General features: G+C 46.1%; 1 long non-coding RNA gene across 1 annotated transcript; it reads right to left on the reverse strand.

Annotated features, from left to right (window-relative positions):
- Positions 1-23,760, reverse strand: LOC137656961 (uncharacterized). Its single transcript, XR_011047061.1, has 3 exons — positions 23,581-23,760; positions 13,005-13,117; positions 1-1,772 (listed from the first exon to the last, which is right to left on the reverse strand). It is a non-coding gene; the product is annotated as an uncharacterized lncRNA (long non-coding RNA).
- Positions 23,761-25,440: the final 1,680 nt, after the last annotated feature.

Consider the following 25,440-nt stretch of genomic DNA (forward strand, 5'->3'; position numbering starts at 1 on the left):
ACCAACAAATATTCAAAGAATAGGAGAGCCTAATGACCAACAAATATTCACAGAATAGGAGAGTCTAATGACCAACAAACATTCACAGAATAGGAGAGTCTAATGACCAACAAATAGTCACAGAATAGGAAAGTCTAATGACCAACAAACATTCACAGAATAAGAGAGTCTAATGACCAACAAATAGTCACAGAATAGGAAAGTCTATTGGGAAGTAAGAAATGAAACAAAACCTTATAAGACCATAAGCTAAAACACAGGGTCAAAAACCCAGAATTATTAAGTAGATTTCTAATCTATCAGCCTTAGTCCAATATCCAAAGATTCCACCAAGAGCATCACATCATAGATACACAATGAAGAATAAAAATCTCTGTATAAAACAGATCATCACCCAGCAGGACCTCACCTGACTGAGAAACTTGTGACCAGTTGTACTTTAGGTCACCAGAATATATGAAGTGAAGTTAAGATCAAATATCTGGATTTCTGGTGACATGTCGCTTTGAAAACATACACAGGATTGAATATTTTCTACGTAATTTTTGTAATAACAAAAAATAACAAATAAATTTCCTAAGGATACCACAATGCTTGTTTGTGAGAAACTAGCCATTTAATACTAGTACCAAAAGTTTTAGCTAATACGTTTTCTGATTTATAATAGTGCTATGATCATGTGTTTGTGTCGCTGTAAATGCTAAAGGAAAATAATTATAGTCATTAATCATCCGGAAGTACAAATTCCAGTCCTCCTATATGGCAAACATACAAGCATTGTGGTAAAATCAAATTAGAATTAAATGGCACGTAACTGAAAATTGTAAAAACCTTTTCCATAGTCCTGATAAGACAAAGTATTATCAACATTCTTATACCGCATACAAATACGAAATAAATATTTAAAGTAAAAATTTCAATTATGACAATACATTAGAGAGAGTGAAATTTAATATTGAGGCCTCTAGTAAATTTAGTATGACACAAAGTAGCAAAGGACTGAGATGGTGATCAAAGTTGTTGAAGTGGTGATTCAGTAATATTTCAAGTTGGGAATAAAGTTCCAACTTGATTTTACACTTTGTTCCATGTTGAAATTTTTAAATAAAAAAATCTGACAGTCGTGTTTACGATAGCTAAGATTTAACCAGAATAACGTATAAAGAAAAAGACTTTATGGAACAGACAGCAGCAGATTTTAGGATTTATAGAAAATTATTAGTTTTGCAACTGAATTTTAACAGCTAACCTTAAAAAAGTTATGTAATATCAAGTACTTAGAGCCTCACTGTAAATAAATTACACAAGAATTTGGAAAATGATTAACAATCCCCACTCTCAAAACCATGGCATGTATCTTTTTTCTTGAAGTCACAGTTCCTAAATTCCCTTTGCACTGTGGTATCTTTTTTTCTTGAAGTCACAGTTCCTAAATTCCCTTTGCACTGTGGTATCTTTTTTTCTTGAAGTCACAGTTCCTAAATTCCCTTTGCACTGTGGTATCTTTTTTTCTTGAAGTCACAGTTCCTAAATTTCCTTTGCACTGTGGTATCTTTTTTTCTTGAAGTCACAGTTCCTAAATTCCCTTTGCACTGTGGTATCTTTTTTTCTTGAAGTCACAGTTCCTAAATTCCCTTTGCACTGTGGTATCTTTTTTTCTTGAAGTCACAGTTCCTATATTCCCTCTGCACTGTGGAACATAAATTTTCTTGGGGTTAACGGACATCTGCCGTCAGTCATTTGGTAATCTCATGCAAGCGACCAACTTCATCCTAAAAAAAAATATATATATATAAATTTTATGAATTACACTTCATACACTTTATAATAAGTCGCTTTGATTAGAGAACTTAAACGTATAATAAAATATCATATAAAAATGACAAATTTGGAGATAATTTGTATTTTTCCTAACCATACAAACCTTAGCTATTTACATTGGGTTTACTTTCGGCGTAGCTGAAATTGACGAGCCAATAGATTTTAACGAGGGTTAACTACTCCCGCGCTAGTTAGCGGGGGTAGGGGAAGGGGTAGCTTGCTACCCCTCCCCCCACACACCGGTGATTTGTCTCACTTCACTTAGAGGTAGGTCTTGACTTGGTGGACAGGGCTGGCGGGCAAATATATGTAAATAGCTAAGGTTTGTATGGTTAGGAAAAATACAAATTATCTCCGAATTTGTCATTTGTTCCGTAACCGAAATACAAACCACATTGGGTGACTTACCCCTTAGGAAGGGTGGAAAGTCCCCAGCCTTACTGGCTTTGGCTTTACCCGGGGACTCCGACTCCAAGTGAGTAGCACTCGAGAAAAGGAGTCCCTGCACCTCACAAGTTCCTTGCTCCGCAAGGAACGTGTGGCCTACGTAAGTTGTGTGTGGAGGAAAGAGCGTGACTCGTCCTAGGAAGTTGACCTCGAGTCGTTTAGATAGGAATCTAGGCTAGGACGTTCCCAATACCACCTCGTCAGGGTATGGGGGACGCGACAGTATTAAGCTTAATACTAGGAACACAAGGGAGCATGGTTTACCTGCAGAGGTTGAGGTCAGCTATGCGGAGACCAGGATGCTGCTTTCCCCAAGAGAGGGGAGGATGAAGAAAGAAGTAAGGGCCAGACATACTCTTTCATTCACGCAGACTAAAACCGGGTAACAACGCCCCCAACCTACTGCTACTTGTCCATCAAGGAGCCTAAGGTTAGACCAGCTGTTGTGCAGCCACCACAGGGCCGATAAAAAAGTTATCGAGGCTCCTGTGGGTCACGTCATGCAGGTAGTGGGCTGTGAAGGTCGTTTGACGCTTCCAGACCCCAGCTTGAAGCACCTGCGTCACAGAGAGGTTCCTCTTGAAGGCCAGGGACGTAGCGATGCCCCTGACATCGTGTGCCCTAGGGGGACGTGACGGAGGAGGGTCCGGATTCAAGGCATGGTGGATGACCCTTCGAATCCAAGCCGAGATGGTGTTCTTGGTGACCCTCCTCTTCATCCTGCCTGTGCTAACAAGCAACGCTTGCACGCGGGGACGAACTGCAGCTGTCCTCTTCAAGTAACGCCTCAGACTCCTCACTGGGCATAATAGCAGATGATCTGGGTCGCTTGTTACAGAACGGAGACTCGTGACCCTGAAAGAGTCGAACCGTGGGTCCGGCACTCCAGGGTTCTGAGTCTTGGCAACAAACTCAGGGACGAACCTGAACGTTACCTCCCCCCATCCCCTTGAATGGGCGATGTCGTACGAGAGACCATGAAGTTCACTAACTCGTTTGGCAGAGGCCAACGCGAGTAGGAAAGCCGTCTTCCAAGTCAGGTGGCGATCAGAGGCCTGGCGTAATGGTTCGAAGGGAGGTCTCTTAAGAGCCCTGAGAACCCGAACCACGTTCCATGGAGGAGGTCTCACTTCCGACTGAGGGCAGGTAAGCTCATCGCTACGTATGAGTAGAGAGAGTTCTAGCGAGGAAGAAATGTCCACTTCTTTCAGCCTAATAGCCAGGCTTAAGGCTGAGCGATAGCCTTTCACCGCCGAGACCGAAAGGTGCATTTCCTCCCACAAATAAACGAGAAACTCCGCTATTGCTGGAATAGTGGCATCGAGTGGAGAGATACTCCTCCCACGACACCAACCACAGAAGACTCTCCACTTCGCTTGGTAGACTCCCGCAGAGGACTTTCGCAGGTGCAGAGACATTCTCTCCGCAACCTGTTGCGAAAAGCCTCTCTCCGTGAGGAGACGCTGGATAGTCTCCAGGTGTGAAGCCGAAGCGAGTCTACGGCTTTGTGGAAGATGTTGCAATGTGGCTGTCTGAGTAGCTCGTGTCGTGGGGGAAGCTCTCTCGGAAGCTCCGTCAGGAGCTGCAGAAGGTCCGGGAACCATTCCGCGTGATGCCATAGCGGAGCTACAAGATTCCTAGACAGGTTGACCGATAGTCTGGTCCTGTTGAGCACCCTTCTCATAAGACAGAACGGTGGGAAGGCGTACACGTCGATGTTGTCCCACCGTTGTTGGAAGGCATCTTGCCAGAGAGCCTTGGGGTCCAGGACTGGGGAGCAGTACAGGGGCAGCTTGAAATTCAAGGCTGTCGCGAACAGATCCACGGTCGGGGAACCCCACAAAGTCAGGACTTTGTTGGCTATCTGCGGATCCAAGGACCACTCGGTACTCACTATCTGCGAAGCCCTGCTCAGACTGTCGGCGAGCACATTCCTCTTGCCAGGAATGAAGCGAGCTGATAGTGTTATCGAGTGGACTTCGGTCCACCTCAGAATCTCTACTGCAAGATGGGATAGCTGATGTGAAAAAGTACCTCCCTGCTTGTTGATATAAGCCAGTACCGTGGTGTTGTCGCTCATCACCACCACGGAGTGACCCGCCAGGGTCCGTTGGAACTGTTGAAGAGCCAGGAATACGGCCTTCATCTCTAGCAGGTTGATGTGCAGGTACTTTTCTGATGCTGACCAAAGGCCTGAGGTCCTCTGGTTCAGAATGTGGACCCCCCACCCTTTTTTTGACGCGTACGAGAACAGCGTCAATTCCGGGGGAAGGACGAGAAGATCCACTCCCTTTCGCAGCTTCTCGTCGACCAGCCACCACCGCAGGTCCGCCTGTTCCGAGGGTCCTATCGGGACCAGAAAGTCCGGGGAATGGGATCCTTGACTCCACCGGGACTTGAGCCGCCATTGCAGGGATCTCATCCTGAGACGGCCGTTCGGAACCAGACGGACCAGGGAGGCTAGGTGACCTAAAAGACACAACCACGATTGGGCTGGAAGCTCTTCCCGCCTGAGGAAGGGTTCTGCCACCCTCCTCATTCTTGCTATCCTGTCGTCTGATGAAAAGGCTTTGTGGAGATTGGTGTCTAATAACATGCCTAGATATACCAGTCGTTGGGACGGCTGCAGAGAGGACTTCTCGAGATTTACCAAGATCCCCAGATCTTGGCAAAGTCCCAGGAGCCTGTCTCGGTGTCGAAGAAGGGTCGACTCCTAGTCTGACAGGATCAGCCAGTCGTCCAGATATCGGAGGAGACGGATGCCGTTCCTGTGCGCCCAAGACGGAATAAGGGTAAACACTCTGGTGAACACCTGAGGTGCTGTGGAGAGACCAAAGCACAGCACCTTGAACTGGTAGGTCTTGCTGTCTAGGCTGAATCTCAAGTACTTCCTGGAAGACGGATGGATTGGGATCTGGAAGTACTCGTCCTTCAGATCCAGTGTGCACATGAAGTCTTGTGGTCTCACCGCAAGTCTGACCGTGTCCGCTGTCTCCATGCTGAACGGAGTTTGCTTGACAAACTTGTTCAGAGCTGAGAGGTCGATGACAGGTCTCCAGCCTCCAGACGCCTTCTTTACAAGAAAGAGTCGACTGAAGAAGCCTGGGGAACCGTCGACAATCTCCTGGAGAGCATCCTTCTTGAGCATGGTCTCGACTTCTGCCCGAAGGATTAGCCCCTTTGCCGATCCCATGGTATAGGAGCTCAACGACACTGGATTCGCTGTCAGGGGAGGTTGAGATGTCGTGAATGGGACGCGATAACCTGGCGAGCAGGAGAGCGCTGACGAACAGGAGAGCGCTGGGGAGGTGAGTCAGGAGACTGCAAAGATGGAGAGCGCTTACGCGCTTCACGCGCAGGAGGGCGCACAGGGGAACCCTGACTCGCAAGAGAAGCCCCCACACCGTGGGAGACATCCCTTTGCCCCGAAGGGACCGATGCCCGTCGGCTGACGAGTTCAGGAGTCTGCTGACCATCTGCGCAGGAGGTGGAAGGTCTGGCAAGCGTAGGAGATCGCGAATGATCACCAGAGAGGTCTAAGGACGTGGCTGCTACAGTCTGCTCCCGGCGAGGAGGATCCTCATCGGAGGACGGAGGAGGAGACGACTCGAAGAGGCGCCTCTTGACTCCCTTATAGGGAGACGGGAGGCCCCTGCGACGAAGAGGACGACGAACCTTACGGCGAAGGCGACCACGAGGGAGGTCATCAGGATCGTCGGTCCTCCGAAGAGGAGTCTCAGTCAGAGCGCTCCCCCTAGGGGGAGACGTAGCTGCAGGAGAGACCGTGGGACCCACCTTCCCCTTCGAAGGATGTTTGGAAGGGGGAGGAGAGCCTTCAGCAACGACCGCAACATCAGGAGCCGCAGAAGTTTGACCAGACCCGTCGGAAGCCTCTGCCACCACGACGTCGACAATAGACAGAGGATCTACCTCTGCTATCACCGGCGACTGCTTGACAGCGGCCTCCAACTGGATGAGGTCAAACAGGGCTTCCTTGGAGGGCAGGCCCTTAAGCTCCAAGGAAGCCCAAAGCTGAAAAAGATCATCGTTAGACACAGAGTTATCAACGTTATCAAAATCCTCCCCCGGGGGAGGAGGGGGAGCCGCCCCGCTATGGGAGGCGACGCCCTCTCCCGCACCCCGAGATCGGGAAACAGAACAAGGGTCTGCGCTACCACTAGGAGGCCTCTCACGAGAGGCCGGTCGAGTGGGAGCTTCGGAGGAGGTTTGGGCGGCGGAAGAAGAGTCCCTGGAGCCTTCCTCCTTCAAGGCAACCCCTGAAGGAGAACGGTCTCTTTTGGACTTCTTCTTACGCCGGCGGGCAAACCTCTCCCACTGGGAGGCAGACCACTCCCTACATTCACTGTACGAATTTTCCCTGTCACACCGTTGGCCTCGACACTGCGGGCAAAGGGTGTGAGGATCGGTATCCACCGCCGATATGAAGGTACCGCAAGGGCGGCCGGCGATTCCAGGGCACTTGCGCATGATGAATACCAAAGGGCGAGGCCAACTTCCAAACACACAGCTGAGGAAAAGAGAAGAAAAAGATTAAGGCTGTCAACAACGAGGACGATAGACAGACACGTCTGCACATCGTCCGAGCTAAAAGTGAAGTGAGACAAATCACCGGTGTGTGGGGGGGGAGGGGTAGCAAGCTACCCCTTCCCCTACCCCCGCTAACTAGCGCGGGGGTAGTTAACTCTCGTTAAAATCTATTGGCTCGTCAATTTCAGCTACGCCGAAAGTAAACCTAATGTAAATAGCTTAGGTTTGTATTTCGGTTACGGAACAATTCATAGTTTAGAGTTAAATATAACAGACGCTCTTGGACCTTAAGCTTGACCATGGTGTGATGTTCGTTAACAAAAACATCTGACAGAACAGTGCTGATAACCCCATTTCGTAAAAAGGATAAAACAAGAATAAGACAAATTCAGCTTGGATAATTATCCAGAACTGTACTAACAGACGTGTATTGTATAATATTAGATTGGTGTTTTAATACCAAACATATTCTTTAAGCAATGGTTTTATGAATGCTATTTCTGATAAGGTTAACAGTATTGTCATTGGTAATATTGTATTCAAATATTAAGAATATTTGGTGTAAAAATAATTTTAGATATATCCTAATTGTAATTTTCTGGTAGATCTAAAGTGCAATTATTGAAAATGCCAGTCATTTTATTTTCAAATACTTTAGCTATCTGAAAAGATTACAGTGAACTCGCTGTTTTATTATTTACATTAAAAGATTATTATTTAGATTAAAAGACAGTGTTTTAATTTTAGTTAAAAGCCAATTATAAATAAAAAGGTCTCTTAGCTACTCCCAGACCTTGCTTAGTCTTTGCTATTGATGTGTTGTCAACTAATTGTTCCATGGTATAACCTAAAATGTGAGCTGGTAGACAAGGGGGTTTAAATATTTTAGTATCTACTTAGACAGTGATTTTTCCATTGATATCTCCCAATAGGTACACAAAGTGAAAACTATATAAGTACGATTTATTGATAGTGGTCATATGACACGTTGCTAGGGTCAGGAAGTCCATTCAGGTCCAAAACAAAACTAGGGGAAATCCCCTCAGACGCACTAAGAAGTAAAAATTGATAGATGTTAGGCAGAGGGTTGCAAAAAAGGCAGTTGGAAGGAAAGTATGATGGAGGTTAAAAAGATGACGTAGGGTTGTGGTGGCCGATATGGTAACGTCCCTGCCTGATGAATGTCAGACTGGGGTTCGAGTCCCGCTTAAACTCGTTAGTTTCTTTTGTCGCTACAATCTCACCATCCTTTTGAGTTAAGGATGGAGTTTTGAGGGACCTAGGGATCTATCTGCAGAGTCATCAGCAGCCATTGCCTGGCCCTCCTTGGTCCAAGCTTGAGTGGAGAGGGGGCTTGATAGGGCAATGTCAATGTCCCTTGCGTTTGCCATTCATGAGCGACCTTTAAACCATTAAAAAGGAAAATTGTGACAACCCTTAATTCATAGCTTTAGTGCACTGCATGAGGTGCACTGACGACAGATTCCCTCGAAGGATAGAGACTGAATAACAGAACTAACATTACAGTAAAAAAAAAAAAAAAAAAAAAAAGTGACAACCGAACAGTGATGTAGAAGATCTGTCGCATAAACCATTCATTATTTTTAAATAAAAAGGGAGACATTGGAATAAAGTGGAGGTAATTCATTGTCGCTCACTATCCCTACATCATGCTACCATTATTTGTTTTTCTCAAGGTAACAGACGTGAAGTTGGCAAAGATTGTAAGGCTCTTTCCTTTAAATAGAGACGAGTAGAGCATTTAAAGGGCAAAACAAGCAGTTTTAGTTTTACAACATTTGGGAGTTTGATATACTAAGACCAGCTTCTTTGAATTACACAGTTCTGAAAAGTGTGTAATTTGAATTTAAGAGTTAACAATAAAAAATTTTCAAATACCAGCCATCATTAGTTTGCTGGCTAATGACTGTAACAACTGTATAACTATATATACAAAATTTCCCTTTGACGCATCTTGAGAGCAGAAGGAATATTCAAACAAGAATGGATTAAAAAGAATCACAAAATGTGCCTTTGAAAACAAATTCTGATATACATAATTCCATGTTTCCCTACCTACTAACACTCAACTGTTTAACTACTTTTATGTAGCATCAACCGCTTGATAAAACGGTGAATCCATATATTAGTGAACCCCATTTTACCGTAACAGACCTACGACAAGATTGTATACCAAAACACTCATGGGAATATCCGCAGAGCGGTGGATAATCTAAAGCACAGGACTTTGAGATGATGCACCATTCCACCGAGGACAAAGCGGATGTACTCCCTGCTCAATCGATGGATGTGTATCTGCAGATAAGCATCCTTCAGCTTGATAGAAAGTAAAAAGTCACCTCCCCTAATGAATGTCGTCTCCATCTTGAATGAAGTTTGTACTGGCAGATAAGACTGTTGAACAAAAGGGATAACTACCTAATACAAGCATACTAGTTTGTCCTGAGATGGGAAGACTTCCTACAACGGATTCTAAGTCCATATCTGGGCAAACCGATATTTGTTTGGGCTAATGCCCTCTTTTGGTTCATTGAGATCCCTGGCTCATGACAGAATGAGAGAAACCTGTCTTGGTGGAGAGGAAGGTTGTCCTCTGAGGGCATCAAGATCCAGCATTTGTCCAAGTAATACAGAAGATGAGGGCTGTTCGTGTATTCCCATGTCTAAACTGGAGTAAAAACTGGTGAAACATACAGAGCTGTTGAGTGAACGAAGCAAAGTACTTTGCACTGGTATGCTCTGCATGCTTACAACACATGGGGCTACTTCCTAGTAGCAAGCTGGATTTGGATATGGAAGAACGCATTCTCAAGTAAATCGTCATTGTGAAGCCTAATAGCCTCATCGCTTTCCTGATTGTGTGTAGTCTCCTTTCTGAAAGAGGTTTGCAGAACGCTCATCCAGGGTTGAGAGGTCTATGACCGGCCTCCGGCTTCCAGACGTGTTCTCAATAAGAGCGTTAACTGAAGAAGCCTGGAGAGTCCTCACTTCCCCTGCATTAAGCAACATTCCTTGGACTGTGCTGAAGGCATGCCGAGGGTGTGCTTGTGTATGTCTTTATTCTCTGTCCCATGTATACCAAAGAATAACTTGGAGATTGCAATAACAGCTAAAGCTTGCAAGTTGACCGGGTGAGGGAGGTTGTGTGCAAGCACATAGGAGAGCACCAGTATTTGACAGTTCTAAGATGGCACCCAACCTGCTAAGTCCAAAATCTTAAAACTAATGTGCTAGTGAAGGTGATCTCCTAGCAGAACGCTCTCACAAGTAGGTAAGAGGGTGAGCAATCGATCATGACTTAGTGAGAAGATGCACGAACTATCGGGAGCAGGTGTCTATCGCAAGCTGAGAAGATAAGGTTGTGGCTTGCGATTATCCACGTGTAATGGTACACTCTTAAGAGTGCACAAATACTTAGTAGTATGTCTTATATCACCTTAATGAGAGCACAAAACGGTGAGGTGGAGCTGCCATAAGAGTACATGATCAGTAAACGATCTGCGATTGCGAACTGATGTCATTCCGACCAATGATCGCAATCATAAACAAGTGAGTGGAAAGTAAAATAATGTGACATTTCGCTGTCCTTTTCTTTGTCAACCGTGAAAGATTGGACACCACTGTCTCTCCCGTGGAGAAAGGAATGGTGGGAGTATCTTATAATACTCCTATTGGTGGGTTTTCAAAGACTAACTGTTCAATAGGGGAGAAGGAAGGGGAGTGGCTCTGTTCTCGTCTGAATGGAAGTGTGTCTAATAACAGCTGAGTGACTGGCAATTAGTCTAATGTCAATTGACTGATTGACTAGCTATATGTCTAATGTCAGGTGACTGACTGGCAATGTGTCTAATGTCAGGTGACTGACTGGCAATGTGTCTAATGTCAGCTGACTGACAACATGCCTGAGGTCGAGAAAAGAACGAGGGTCACAACAGGGGAACAGGGTCTTTTAATCTTCTTTGGAGGGTGACTCCAATCCTTTGGCGATCTCTCTTGTGCCACTTCTTTTTCCTCCCAACACCTTTGCGGTAGCTTTATTGTCCTGCCCACTGTTACAAGGGGTCCAATTACATCTCCTGTTGCATGGGAATAAGGAGCCACTGGAGATGAAAATCTCGGACCTGTGATTGATGGAAAGCCTGAGGAAGGATGTGGAGAAAGAGGAGGAGTCATGGGACTTGCCAACTCTTGTCACCAAGAGGAGCATTTTTGTAACTACTTGAAGTTCTCTAATTATCGAGCTTTACTCCACCCAAAAGAGGTCTACAAAACCTTTGCCAACTCTTTGTTAGCCTTTGATGAAGCAGAACTCAAGCTATGAATATAGTACACGCATGTACAGCAATTTCTCTCTGTTTCAAAAGCGTCAAATAAAGGTTACATGCCGTGATGTTGCGCTCTTGCATGTTTCTTTATCAGCTCTACTCTGTAAATCTGGGAAGATAGGTGATTCACAAGAATCCGCCTGATATCATCATTATAAGTGATAATTGAACGCATCCATGTAATTCTGCACGTATGTTACGGGGATAATTATGTCACTCTCATTGGAGACAGCAACAAGACCGTTGTGGTGTGGGGTAGAGATACAAATATGTCTTATGCTCCTCTCCCTTTGGAGGAGATCGAGGGCAAGAAGGGCTTTTCCCAGTACCTCTTCTGGAATCAGGTCTGGATCCAAAGCCATGATATCCCCGAAAGCTGGAGAATCTCCAATGGTCTGTGAGATCTGTTCTTCAGAACTGACTGGATATCCTTACTTACTCTGAGGCTTGCATCCTCTGAGAAAAGGGGAATGAGTTAGCTACAATCCTCCTATTCTCTGAGGTATCAGGAACTTGTAATCTGTACCGAATTTATTTCATTCCAAGGAGGCTGAAAACTTTTTCTACCGGGAACTCAATGATTCAGAGGTAAACGCAAATGCGATTGGGGACAATCAATAATTGTTGCTGGGGGAAAATACTCTGGGTGATCTCGAACATTCATGGGTTCGAGGATGAAGATCATCTAGACAAGTAAATGAGTGCCAAAGGCCACGCCTCTGGTAGTCCAAAAGGATTACTGGCTAGACCTGCAGGTCATAATTATGAGTGCATTTGTGAGTGATGTGCATGGCAACTCACGTGTTTCAAACCCCTAATCGACCGAGTGTCACAGGGGGTGCTCGCAGACGTTAGCGAACACCACAACAGGCTCAGGAGAGGAGGGGTTGTCTAGTGGAGACAGGTGAGTTAATCCATGAGTACTCTCAGGAAATGTTGCATGCTCTAGCTATGACCACATGATGTAACCTACCTGTTCCACACTCCTAACAGACTGAGCGCACGCTGCTACAACAGGCTCAGGCAAGAAAGGGTTGTCAAGTGGAGACAGGTGGATCAAACCATGACCGCACTCAGAGTAGTCAATACACTCAGGTGTGTCCGCACGAACCACGTGTGTAGAGAGGCATGTTACTTGCTAACTCAGAGAGCCTTGTAAGAAGCACGCTTCTCCATTACGGGCCGTATTTGGTGAGGTGTGTCTAGGTAGCAAACACGCATGGAAATTTGATTGTTTCCAACCTCTCGCAGTTTCAGCTTATGCCAGCGAGGCCCATAGAAGGTTAGTATGCATCAGTTACGCTTGCTATTACTACAGGGGGAGAAAAGGAGTGGTTGTCCAGTGAGGATAGGTCAGTTAGTTCACTTGCGTAGTCCCAGATGAAAGGTGTGGGAGGCATGCTAAAACTAGGCCTGTCTCTTCCCTCGGTGAGGAGAGCATGCTAAAGAAAGTGCCAGCAAATCCATGGGATCCCATGAAGTTGTGTCACTTGTTGAGTGCTTGAGTATGAGCGTGCTCCATATTCTCTAATATTAAGTGTATCAGGAGCTAGCTAAGCACAGACTACATCTGGCACACAGGGTTGTCAATCTAGTCAGAAAATGTTGTGCGCATGAAGTAGTGCGTTCTCAGTTTATAATGCTTTCAATTCTGAATAGTCTCCATGATCATGGTGCTGGGATCTAAGGGTCAAATTCCTTAAATCCAAATGGTCTTTTCTCTTTACTTACCAAGGGGTTTCAGCTACCTAGAATAGCCCTTCCAATACTGTACCATAATTGTTTCACACACAAACCCATAATTAGAACATTCACATGTAACAAATTTAAATAACTTCTTACCTAAGTCTAGGAAGTCGAAGACTGAAGTCTTTCTGTAGCTACGGGGGCTATTGACTGGAGTCCACTTTCTACTGTTAGGTGAAGGTGTAATGGAGCTGTTCGTGCCTATTGTTCTGTTGAATTAATAAATTTGTATAACTATAACAGTCAAACATGAAACAAATATTTGGTATAAAAATTGGCATTTCAGATACTTTTCCTTGGTGAGTGAACATGACAAATTCGTAGATAATTTGTATTTTTCCTAACTATACAAACCTTAGCTATTTAATATGCTTAATTACTTTCGGCGTAGCTGAAATGACGAGCCATTAGATTTTTAACGAGGGTTTACTACCCCACCGCTAGATAGCAGGGGGTAGGGAGGGGTAGCTTGCTACCCCCTCCCCCCCTCACACACACCTGTGATTTAGCTCACTTTGCATAGAGGTAGGACTTCACGGGGGATAGGGCTGGCGAGCAAGTTTGATTAAATAGCTACGGTTTGTATAGTTAAGAAAAATACAAATTATCTACAAATTTATCATTTGTTCCGTAACTGAAATACAAACCACGCTATTTAATATGGGTGACTCAACCCTTAGGAAGGGTGGTAAGTCCCGGCCAGTACTGGCTTTGGCTTTTGCCCAGGGCTCAGTACTTGAGTGTGTCAGTACTCAATAATAAGGAGTCCTTGCACCTCGCTAGCATCTTGCTGTGCAAGTGCTGCGGCCTACATAAGCTGTGTGTGAAGGTATGCAGTGTGACACATCCTAGGAAGTTGACCTGGTCTTCTTTAGATGGAACTCAAGGCTAGGACTCTCCCAATACCACCTCGTCAGGGTATGGGTACGTGCAAGTATTATTTTAATACTAGGAACACAAGGAAGCATGGTTTACCTGCAGTGGTTTGAGGTCAGCTATGTAGAGAACCCAGGATGCTGCTTTCCCCAAGAGAGGGGAGGATGAAGAAAAGAATAAGGGCCAGACAAACCTTTTCATTCATGCAGACTAAGACCGGGTAACAATGCCCTCAACCTTCTGCTACTTGTCCATTAAGGAGCCTGAGGTTTAGACCAGCTGTTGTGCAGCCACCACAGGGCCGATAGAGAACGTATCGAGTCTCCTGTGTGTCACGTCTTGCAGGTAGTGGGCTGTGAAGGTCGTCTGACGCTTCCACACCCCTGCTTGCAGGACCTGCGTCACTGAATAGTTCTTCTTGAAGGCCAGGGACGTAGCTACGCCCCTGACATCATGTGTTCTAGGGCGATGTGACGGAGGAGGGTCTGGATTCAAGGGTAGGTGGATCACCTTACGAATCCAGGCCGAGATGGTATTCTTGGTGACCCTCTTCTTTGTTTTCCCAGTGCTCACAAACAAAGCTTGTACTTGGGGACGAACTGCAGCCGTTCTCTTAAGATATAGCCTCAGACTCCTTACTGGGCACAGTAGGAGATGGTCTGGGTCATCTGTTACAGAACGAAGACTCAAACCTGGAAACAGTCGAACCGAGGGTCCGGCACTCCCGGATTCTGAGTCTTGGCAACAAACTCAGGGACGAACCTGAATGTTACCTCCCCCCATCAGCTTGAATGGGCGATGTCGTATGAGAGACCATGAAGTTTGCTGACTCGTTTGGCCAAGGCCAAAGCTAGCAGGAACACCGTCTTCCAAGTAAGGTGGCGATCTGAAGCCTGGCGTAATGGTTCGAAGGGAGGTCTCTTAAGAGACCTGAGAACTCGAACCACGTACCATGGAGGAGGTCTCACTTCCGACTGAGGGCAGGTAAGTTCATAACTCCGTATGAGTAGAGAAAGTTCCGGCGAGGAAGAAATGTCCACTCCTTTGAGCCTGAAGGCTAGACTTAAGGCTGAGCGATAGCCTTTCACCGCTGGATAAATTCTTAACAAGCGCTTACGAGGCAGGAGCTGGGACGAGACACACAGGTGGCAAATAAGCCAGAGCGAAGGAAAACGTGAGGTGGGGATGGGGAGAGAGGGGGAGTAAAGAGAACGAGACAGGAGGGGGAATCAGAAGGTAGGTTTCACAAGGATACTGGAGAGCTACATTTTAACTTAATTTAAGGATTTCGTACTTATTACGAAAGAAGGTTACCATTAGTTATTTATTTAAGTATATACAATATGTACACGGATCCGTTTAATTAATGAAGAAAGCCGGTACAGTATTGAGTAAAAGAAAAGTAAGTGATTAAGTAAAGACAAAACAAACACTGGCTGCCAAGTGAGGACCAAGACAGAGACGTCTATCCCAGTCCGAGCCAAAAGTGAAAGTGAGCATTCACCTGTGTGTGAGGGGAGGGAGGGGTAGCTAGCTACCACTCCCCTACCCCCCCGCTAACTAGCGTGGGGGTAATACACCCTCGTTAAATTCTAATGGCTCGCCAATTCAGCTGCGCTAAAAGGTAAACCCAATGTAAATAGCGTGGTTTGTATTTCGGTTACGGAACAATTAGGATTTTCTCTCTTCCGAGAAACCTCGGAAGGAGAAAGATCCCTCTTAGCCTTCTTCTTACGTCGCCGGGCAAACCTCTCCCACTGGGAGGTAGACCACTCCCTACACTCAATGCACAAATTAGAACTATCACACCGTTGGCCCCTACACTGGGGGCATAAGGAGTGAGGGTCCGTTTCCACGGCCGACATAAAGGTCCCACAAGGGCGGCCGGGAAGTCCAGGGCAAGTACGCAGTGTCAGTAGAGGCCAACTTCAAGCACACTGCAAAAGAGAGAAAGCAAAAATAGATTAATATGGCAGTCAAAGCGAAGGAGAGCACAGACAGGTCTGTTCTCTTCCCGAGCCAAAAGTAAAGTGGATCTTCACCGGTGTGTGTGAAGGGGGAGGGGTAGCTAGCTACCCCTCCCTACCCCCTGCTAACTAGCGGTGGGGTAGGAAACCCTCATTAAAACTTTATGGCTCGTCATCGGCTGTCACCAAAGTAATTACCCCATGTAAATACAGTAACGTGGTTTGTATTCAGTTACGGAACAAAAATCACTATTAGTAACAGGCATACAAATATCCTCCTCCGGGGGAGGAGGAGGAGCTGCCTCGCTATGGGAGGCAACTCCCTCTCCCACACCCCGGGATCGGTCAACAGAACTATGGTCTACGCTACTACTCGACGGCTTCTCAGGAGAAACCGGTCGAGTTGGAGCTTCGGAGGAGATTTGGGCCACGGAAGAAGAGTCCTTGGGATTTTCTCTTTTCAAAGAAACCTTCGAAGGAGAAATATCCCGTTTAGACTTCTTCTTCCGGCGCCGAGAAAACCTCTCCCACTGGGAGGTAGACCACTCCCTACACTCACCACATACATTAACTCTATCACACCGTTGGCCCCTACAATAAGGACACAAGGTGTGGGGATCCGTGTCGACCGCCGACATAAATGTGCCACAAGGGCGGTCAGGTAAGCCAGGGCACTTGAGCATAGCAGAGGCCAACTTTACATACACTCTATAAAAAGAAAAAGCAAAGAAAGATTAATAATGGCTGATCAACAGAAGCGAGGGTGAAAGCGGACACGTCCCACCGTCACCCGAGCCGATAGCAAAGTGAGCTAAATCACAGGTGTGTGTGTGAGGGGGGAGGTAGCAAGCTACCCCTCCCTATCCCCGCTAACTAGCGGTGGGGTAGTAAACCCTCGTTAAAAATCTAATGGCTCGTCATTTCAGCTACGCCGAAAGTAATTACTTATATTAAATAGCGTGGTTTGTATTTAAGTTACGGAACAAACATATATAGAGTATTAGAGAGGGTGTAAGGACACCGATCCCTTAGTCGTCCAGAAAATCGACAAACTACTTATTTATTTAAATTCTCTCTTCGCCACACTGTGGTGTCCTATGTATATATATTCCGCTCTACCAGAGCTACATTTTGATATATGTAACGTTTCATGACATGTTTTTGTTAACCCATAATTCATATATTTGTAAGTGTAAGAAAACACATATATTTTGGCGGGCACTTCAATCTGACTTGGCGCCAATGTAATCCTACGTTTCCGTCCGCACCTTGTTATGTATTTCCGTGCGCATTCAAATAAAGTATCAGTTGATCTTGGTGACGCTTGTCTCACTGTCCTTACAACTGGTGACCCCGGAGTTGAAAGTAGCATCAGCGGTTTTGGCTTTGCCATTAACGGACTTATTACGGCCGTGCTACCTTCTACATACTCCGTTACCTTAGGCAAGAACCTGCCTTTGGTTCTCCCACACTTCGGTGAACGTAAGGCAGTAGGATGAGCTTAACCAACATATCAACCTCTCACCTCTTCGCCGACTCGTCGTCTGGCCACGATGTAGGGAGCAACACGCCCATCGCACCCAACGGCCTCGCCTCCACGCCCAAAGTCAAACTGCCGCCCTTTTCTCAACACAACACCGCTTCCTGGTTCCTGAGAGCGGACGTACTCTTCCGCGTCGCTAGACTCAGCGACTCCTGCGCCAAGGCTGACATCGTTCTCACCTCCATACCTGAAGAAGTATTCGACAAGATTTCCCCATGGCTCGACGCCCAGGCCGGCCAAGTTTCATACGACGACCTGAGAACGAAACTCATCGGTATCTACTCCCTCTCCGTCTCAGCAAGGGCACAGAAAGTACTGGACCTCGCCGGCAAGCCCATGGGTGACACCTCTCCTGTCGAGGCGTGGGACGAGCTAACCGGCCTGCTCATGCTCCCCGAAACAGACAGCAACGGCCGACGACGTGAGATTAGCTTATCTCGCGAGATCTTTCTTCGACGCCTACCACAGGACGTACGGGCCCAATTGACAGAAGCCGACACGCTCCCGATGAACGAACTCCTGTCGAAGGCTCAGAAGCTCCACGAGGCCTCCAAGCATCTCGCCTCGGAGCATCATCGTCAACACCGCCTCCGTTCTCCTCCTTCAGCAGCTGCTCTTCCATAGACTCCTCGGCAATGGCCCTCGAGGACGACGAGATCAACATTCTATCAAGAAAGAAACCACCGCAACCGACGCGACCAAACCCTAGGCCTAACCCAGCATGGTGCTTCTACCACCAACAGTTCGGCGGTGACGCCAAGAAATGTAGAGCACCATGCAGTTTCCCTAAAAGACGACGCCAGAAGCATCCACCTGCCACCATCGCGGCCGCAGTTAACCATAACAAGATTGGTTTCTGTATCCTCGATACCATTTCCAACCGTAGACTCATGGTGGACACCGGCGCAATGCAGTCAACGTTCCCTCCTTCGAAGTCCGACCTAGACCGTGGTCCCGACAAAAACGCTCTCTCACTCATCGCCGCCAATGGATCTCCCATACGGTGCTATGGAATCAAGACCCTCAAGATATCTATCATGGGCCGTTCGTATTCTTGGCCCTTCGCTATCGCCGACGTCAATCGCCCCCTCCTCAGTGCGGATTTCCTCGCCCACCATGGACTCCTCGTCGATGTCGACACGGGGACCTGCCAGTCTCGCGCCCTAGAACATGGCCCTGCAACAATGTCCGTATCCGCCGTAACAACGCACCCCTACGCCGACCTCCTACGAGAGTTACCCGAGGTTTTCAAGCCCGAGCTCCGACACTCGCCAGGTTCCCCGTCCAAGCATGGCATCTACCACCACATCACAATGACAGGACCTCCCACTCACGCCAAATTCCGCCGCCTCCCACCTCAGAAACTGAAGGATGCCAAACGCGCCTTCGAGGACATGGAACGCATGGGTATCTGTAAGAAAGCATCGAGCCCCTGGGCATCACCCCTGCACATGGTTAAAAAGCCGGACGGGTCCTGGAGACCTTGCGGCGACTACAGGCGCCTCAACCTCATCACAACGCCCGATCACTACCCACTGCCCAACATGCAGGACCTAACGAACGCGTTGCACGGCGCAAGGTTTTTTACCAAGATGGACCTTCTCAAGTCTTACTTCCAGGTCCCCGTATTCCCGGATGATATCCCGAAAACTGCCATTGTAACGCCGTTCGGATCCTACACCTTCGCATACTCAACCTTCGGTCTACGCAACGCCGGGGCAACCTTCCAACGACTAATGGATAGCATTCTGGGTGACCTACCTTTCTGCGTCTGCTACGTCGACGACATCCTGATATTCTCGAAAACCAAGGAGGAACACCGGGGACACGTCCGCACCGTCCTAAAGCGCTTACAGGAGAACGGCCTAGTCGTACGCTTCGACAAATGTACGTTCGGTGCGGAGGGAGTGGATTTCCTTGGTCACCGTGTATCCTCGCGCGGGGTAAAACCCATGACAACCAAAGTCGACGCCATCAGGAAGTTCCCAATACCTACGACCATTCGCCAACTTCAGGAGTTCTTGGGAATGGTCAATTACTACAGGCGCTTCATCCCCAACATCGCACAAACCCTGTCACCCCTCGACGACGTCCTGAAAGGAAAAGCAAAAAAACTCGAGTGGGGCTTGCCCCAGCAACAGGCATTCGCTCGGACGAAGGATGCCCTTGCGAATGCCACCACCCTGGCTCATTTCGACGACAACGCGCCCCTGCGACTAACGACCGACGCCAGCAACGTCGCCTGCGGGGCTGTGCTTGAGCAACTCGTCGATGGTTCTCCTCGACCGCTGGCATTCTTCAGCAAGAAATTGAAACCCGCCGAAACAAGATACAGCACCTTCGATAGGGAACTCCTCGCCGTCCGCCACTTCAGGCACATCTTGGAGGGTACCCCCTTCACGATTGCAACGGATCATCAACCCCTCGTCCACGCCTTCACGAAATCAACGGACGCATGGTCATCCCGACAACAACGTCATCTCGCATCAATCGCCGAATTCGGGTGCACCATACGTTACGTCCCAGGAAAGAAAAACCCAGTCGCGGACGCCCTTTCAAGGATTGAAATTGACGCGATCCACTTGGGAATCGACTACGCCAATCTTGCAACCGAACAACGCACCGACCGAGAAGCACAGGTTCACCTGACGGAGCCATCCGCGCTCAAGATAAGTGCGGTTCCCCTCGGACCAGCAGGAGTAACTATTCTTTGCGACACCAGCACGGGCCGCCCTCGTCCCTGGGTACCAGCCTCCTGCAGAAGGAAAATATTCGATATCATCCATGGACTTTCGCACCCCTCAGGACGCACCACCGCTCGCCTTCTGTCTGAAAAGTTTGTCTGGCCAGGGATAAAAAAGGACGCCCGGGAATGGGCGAGGTCATGCATCAACTGCCAGTCAAGCAAGGTCAGCCGTCACACCGAATCGGGGGTGGGCGATTTTCCCCAGCCAAAAAGACGTTTCGGACATATACACATCGACGTCGTGGGACCATTGCCCCCTTCTGGATCCGCTCGCTACCTACTTACGATCATCGATCGCTCCACGAGGTGGTTGGAGGTCTCGCCGATGACCGAAGCTACGACTCAAGCATGTGCCGAAGCCCTCCTGTCAAGCTGGGTGAGCAGGTTTGGCGTTCCTGACGACATCACGACTGACAGAGGCCCCGCTTTCCTCTCAGAAATATGGCTGGCTTTGGCGAACCTGATGGGGACGACGCTCCACAGCACCACGGCATACAACCCCGCGGCAAACGGCATGGTCGAACGAACGCACCGCGCCCTCAAGGCGTCCCTGATGGCGAGCTGCACCGACGGGGACTGGAAATCACGACTTCCTTGGGTACTCCTCGGCCTTCGCACCGCCCCTCGCGCAGACGGCGAACCTTCGCCCTCCGAAAAAGTTTACGGGGAAGCGCTCGCAGTTCCTGGCGAATTCTTTCCCTCATCAACCGACGACACGCAGCTGGATCACCTAAGGGATATCGCCAGGAGGTTCAGGCCGTGTCTCAAAACTTACCAGGACAGAACCAAGCACTTCAAGCCAAAAAGCCTGGATGACTGCAAGTACGTTTTCGTCCGTGTCGACGCTCATCGACAACCACTGACTAGACCTTATCGAGGTCCCTACCGGGTTATTAAAAAGACAACGAAAGCCTTCCTTCTCGACGTCCATGGCCAAGAGGACTGGGTCTCTATAGACCGCGTGAAACCAGCGTTTCTCGAAGGAAGCGACACCGCCTCCGCTGGACCTGGCAGACCCAGAGTTCCGCCACAAAACAAGCCGCCCAACGAAGGAAAAATCATCAAACGACGTCAAGAGGAAGAGATCCTTACACCGACCGCCAGCGCGCCCCTCCGTTCATAAACAAGAGGAACCCTCCGACGCCCGAAGAGATACGAAGATTGATCATCAGCCCTCTACGCCGCCCGATGTCTTGGGGGGGGGGAGTACTTGTAAGGACACCGATCCCTTCGTCGTCCAGAAAATCGACAAACTACTTATTTATTTAAATTCTCTCTTCGCCACACTGTGGTGTCCTATGTATATATATTCCGCTCTACCAGAGCTACATTTTGATATATGTATCGTTTCATGACATGTTTTTGTTAACCCATAATTCATATATTTGTAAGTGTAAGAAAACACATATATTTTGGCGGGCACTTCAATCTGACTTGGCGCCAATGTAATCCTACGTTTCCGTCCGCACCTTGTTATGTATTTCCGTGCGCATTCAAATAAAGTATCAGTTGATCTTGGTGACGCTTGTCTCACTGTCCTTACAAGGGCAGGAGTTGGCTAAGCTAAAGTGTGTAAAGTAAAGTAAAGTAAGGTAGGGTAAGGTAAGGCTACATTAGGGTAGACTACAGAAAGGTAGGTTACGTAAGGGTAGCTGAGATAAGGTAAGGATAGAGAATGTAAGGCTAGGGTAGGGAATGTAACACAAGGGTATGGAATGTAAGGCAGGGGTAGGCTAGGTAGGGGTAGGGAATGTAAGACAAGGGGATATAAGGCAAAGGTAGGGAATTGTAAGGTAAGGGAATATAAGGCAAGGGAATATAAGCCAAAGAAATATAAGACAAGGGAATATAAGGCAAGGGAAGGGAATATAAGGCAAGGGTAGGGAGTATAAGGCAAGAGAATATAAGGCAAGGGAATATAAGGCAAGGGAATATAAGGCAAGGGAATGTAAGGCAAGGGTAGGCTAGGCTAGGCAAGGGTAAGGAATGCAAGGCAAAGGTAGGCTAGGCAAGGGTAAGGAATGCAAAGCAAAGGTAGGCCACACACAAGTGTAAGGAATGTATGGCATAGGTAGGGAATGTATGGCAAGGGTAGGAAAGGCAAGGCAAGGGTAGGTTAGGCAAAGCAAGGGTAGGGTAGGTTAGGCAAAGCAAGGGTAGGTTAGGTTAGGTTAGGCAAGGCAGGTGTAGGCTACACAAAGCACGAGTAGGCTAGGCAAGATAAAGGCAGGTAAAATGATAGTAGATAAGATGTAGGGGTAGGTAAGATAAGGGTAGACAAAGTAGGGGTAGATAAGGTGTAAGGGTAGGCCTGTCAAGAGTAGGTAAGGGTAGGTAAGCTGAGAGTAGGTAAGGTATGAGTAGGAAGGCAAAAGTAGGCATGGTAAGTGCAGGTAAATTGAAGGTAGGTAATGTATTTGATGGTCAGGTATGAGTAGGTAAGGTAATGCTAGTAAGGTAAACACTGGTAAGGTAAGGTAAATGCTGGTAAGGTAAGCGCAGATAAGATGACAGTAGGTAAGGTAAATGCTCGTAAGGTAAAGCTAGGTAAGGCGAGAGTAAGTAAGGTAAGGCTAGGCAAGTTAAGAGTAGGTTAGGTTAGACAAGGTAGGAGTAGGTCAGGTTGGGTATGGTAAGGCTACCTTAGATAAGAGTAGGTACGATATGCTTGGGTAAGGTATGCTTGGGTAAGGTATGCTTGGGTAAGGTATGCTTAGGTAAGGTAAGGCTAGGTAAGACAATAGTAGGTAAGATATGCTTGGGTAAGATAAGAGTAGGTAAGGTAGGATCAGGTAAAGTATAAGTAGGTCAGCTAAGGTTTAGGTAACATAAGGGCAGGGAAGGCAGGGCTAGATCTGGCAATGATAGGTAAGGGAAGAGTAACTTGGGTAAGTATAGGCAAGGTAATGGTATGTAAGATGAGGGTAGCTTAGGTAACTTAGAGAAGCTGAGGCTGAGAAACATGCCTGTCATTTTCGTAAGCTACTGTACAGTATATCTTCAAAGAGCTTGTTGGGTTAGCGGGAATTAACCAACGACTGATAGCTCACAAGAACCATATTTTCTCCAAATGATTAGATCGTTAGAATTAAAGTTTTTTCTATGATTCCTGTTGATGAAATTCACTTCATTCTGCTTTCCCATTACTTGGAACAGTTGTTTCTTGGTTAAGTCTTTCATTAATTCTAATATACAGAAGTTGTCAAAATTAGATAAAACTGAAAACTCAATATCAACAGGAAAGTTAATTTGGAAACATTCTTTGTAAATGTGGTTTTCATCGTTTGGATTAAGTGACTGCTTTATTGCCTTTTAAATCATATTAAAAAAATCCGAGATACGCCCTAGGCAAACCTTTACTAAGAAGTCCACTCTGGGGGTAAGCCTAATTTTGCATGAAGTCGCCTAGTGTCCAAAAAATAATAGACCTAGGTAATAGAATACGCTTCTATCAGACTAGTATCGTATAAAGAATTACCACTTACACTGTAATATCATTTGTATTGCAATGAAGTTATTACGCAATAAGGAAAACCTTACCTTCACAGAAGTAGTAAACAGAAGATTTGCACGGAACAAATTAATCACAATTCTATATGCAGCATCGCCGTTCATTGTTGTCAATGAGTAACAAGTGACGAGAGACATTACTACTTCTTAGTTCTTCCTCTTCTTTTATTTATGTTGGAGAAACATTACTATTCCAAACTTTCAGCAACCGTTTACATCACAAAAAGGTTCCAACAATGTTCAGACAAATTTTACGCCTTTTCACTTCACTTATTTATTCCCTAATCTCAATTATCTTGACCATCCTATTTTATTATAATCTGCAGTGAATTGCTGGTATAAACTGGAACTAGAACTACCAGCAGTGAGGTTGATAGCAGGTTAACAAATCCTTGCTATTGAAAGATATATAGAAAGAGTTCGGAAGGAGAGAGAAGAAATTCTGAAATTGTTGTATAAACAGAAAGCACAGTAAACAGGGGTTATAATATTTCACATTTATTCAACATATAGTTTATGGGATGGAATATACAACAGTAATTAAAGTGCTAATAATGTCAGTATTAAGTTATATTATTTAGAAGTATATATCATTATCATTATTTACGTAAATGTTCACTTGTGGTCTACTTGAAAAAAGAATAGATGAAACTATCTCAAGATAATAGTTCAGCCTACCAAAAGAAAAAGATAATGAAGAACCTGTTGACTTGCGATAATACATGGAAATACAATATGCCGTAATAAGCGTGGGGAAATTATCCCTCTCTCTCTCTCTCTCTCTCTCTCTCTCTCTCTCTCTCTCTCTCTCTCTCTCTCTCTCTCTCTCTCTCTCTCTCTCTCTCTCTCTAGAAAAAGTTGATGCTAAATGTTTTTTTTTTAAATCTGCGAAAGGAAAACTAGAATGCAAGTTTGACGCTTTGATGAGAATACCATATTCAGAAGAGGCATTGTAGAATACCCTGCTAATGACATCTAGTAACTCTTTGAGAAACATCACTAATAATTAGTTACAAAATATGCAGAAATTTTATCAATTCTACATATGAATCATGAAGATAAATGTATATACTATTACGATCTTAATTCATGCATGAGAGTTTTTCAACGAAATCTGAATTGGATTAATATCAAATCAATGATTAGAGTAGTTTAAATGTCACGCAGGAATAACAATTTGTCTTCTCTGATAAACCTTACATTTTCTGCTATCTAGGGAAGCAGCCACTTACAAAAAGGAGTTAGACTGTTAGAGCGTGTTGAGGCAGCTGAAGAGAGCAGGTGCACCTGCGAGTAGAGTTCATTACTGAAGACTTACTCGGATATATATATATATATATATATATATATATATATATATATATATATATATATATATATATATATATATATATATATATATATATATATATCACCAACACAAACACCCATATATATAAAACATATATATATATATATATATATATATATATATATATATATATATATATATATATATATATATATATATATATTATATATATATATATATATATATATATATGTGTGCCTGAAAGTAATAAAGATAAGTTAAAAGAACAAGATATGAAAAAGGCAATAAGATGATTACATCGTTGGGGCCGGGGGAAACTATTAGTTAAAAGGAACTTTGGGTTAACTTCCTAACATGTCGCAAACAAGTTTTTCTTTGGGCGTCATCTCGTTAATGTCCCGAGATGGGGAACTCTCAAGATGCTCTTGAGGATGAGATGAGTCTACGAGATACGGAGAAAGATGCTGTGACACTTTTCTGAGCGGGAGAGCAGCCTGGCTGGCTCAGAGCGCGCCTCAGCCAATCAAAATTCAGGTCCCCCGATGACGTCACAGACTGGTATTCCCGGCCGAGATCGT

This window comes from Palaemon carinicauda, chromosome 18 (assembly GCF_036898095.1).
Source record: "Palaemon carinicauda isolate YSFRI2023 chromosome 18, ASM3689809v2, whole genome shotgun sequence".
NCBI lineage: Eukaryota > Metazoa > Arthropoda > Malacostraca > Decapoda > Palaemonidae > Palaemon > Palaemon carinicauda.